The sequence below is a fragment of the Octopus bimaculoides genome, chromosome 20 (assembly GCF_001194135.2).
Source record: "Octopus bimaculoides isolate UCB-OBI-ISO-001 chromosome 20, ASM119413v2, whole genome shotgun sequence".
Classification (NCBI taxonomy): domain Eukaryota; kingdom Metazoa; phylum Mollusca; class Cephalopoda; order Octopoda; family Octopodidae; genus Octopus; species Octopus bimaculoides.
This window is the reverse complement of record NC_069000.1, coordinates 14,374,210-14,375,281: the sequence shown is the minus strand read 5'-3', so window position 1 is coordinate 14,375,281 and position 1,072 is coordinate 14,374,210. Positions and strand designations below refer to the sequence as shown.

At 29.5% G+C, this 1,072-nt stretch overlaps 2 protein-coding genes across 5 annotated transcripts in view; one reads left to right on the top strand and one right to left on the bottom strand.

The window, feature by feature from the left end:
- LOC106883429 (dixin) overlaps positions 1-1,072 on the top strand; it is a 64,159-nt gene that overhangs the window by 6,976 nt on the left and 56,111 nt on the right. Inside the window, exon 1 of one of the 4 annotated variants that reach the window (XM_014934431.2) lies at positions 188-771. The exons of the other annotated variants lie outside the window; for them this stretch is intronic. The gene's annotated coding sequence lies outside the window, so the exon portion shown is untranslated. Of the gene's footprint in view, positions 1-187; positions 772-1,072 lie in introns of those variants that run through there. 4 annotated transcript variants of the gene reach the window in all.
- LOC128250260 (uncharacterized) overlaps positions 1-1,072 on the bottom strand; it is a 35,544-nt gene that overhangs the window by 21,624 nt on the left and 12,848 nt on the right. The window lies entirely within an intron of this gene.

Below are 1,072 nucleotides of genomic sequence, written 5' to 3'. Positions count from 1 at the left end.
TGCACACTACTTCAATACTAAAAAGTATGTTTACAGATGCTAATTCATACAGAAATAAACACATGAATAACACTAAAAAGCATGATATTTAGATTACTATCGTAATATATAAATAATTCTGAAATCATTTGTTGAATAGTACAGGAAATATACATCATGATATATATATAGCTGCTATACCGGGTCGTGCTTGGCGCGTTAATTTACACCACTATGCATCATATAAATTTATTTAAATTTGTTTTAATGTAGGAAAATATAAACGAAAAATCTTATTTAATTAGTATCATCATTAAATTCATGCTTCAGGTAAAAAAAATGAACAACGACCGAAGCTTGTAACAGTTGTAAAATTCAATGGAAGTGCAGTTATAATCCCAATGATAAATGACCGCCAACCACTTGCTGCTGGACTGCAGCAATAATAAATGAATTTGAGTCAAAAAGTGATGAGGAAGCTGAGATTAAGCTCTGGCTGTTTCATTCAGGCGGGTTTAATCTCAAACATATATAAACGTAATTTGACCGTTGTCGGACCTATTTATCATTTAGGGCTGCTAATCTAAGAAGAAAGCCATCTCAATTTCCATTGACATATAACTAGAAAGAAAGACACACACACACACATATATATATATATATGTATATATATTATATATAATGTGTGTGCGTGAATCGATGGATGTATATGTATACACACTGGATAGTGCTTAGGAAATCATATAGAAGTATCTACTGATGTCATCGGATTTAATGGAAAATATACATAAAGTAAGTTATTAATAACAGATTTTTACAAATTTACTGTAATTTGTGCTGTTATTCGGAGATAATTAGCATATATTTTATTTATATTTTTAACAGAAGCACTTGTTACTGTTGTTACTATATTTCACTGAAATGGTGCCATGCAGTTGCTTACTTTAAACAGATAAAAATCGTATAACATTGATATCAATGATCAAACATTTCGCTAATAATATTTGCATCGCCATTTCTCAACCACACATGTAAAAGTACACATACACACACACGTGTGTATGTATATATATATATATATATATATATATAT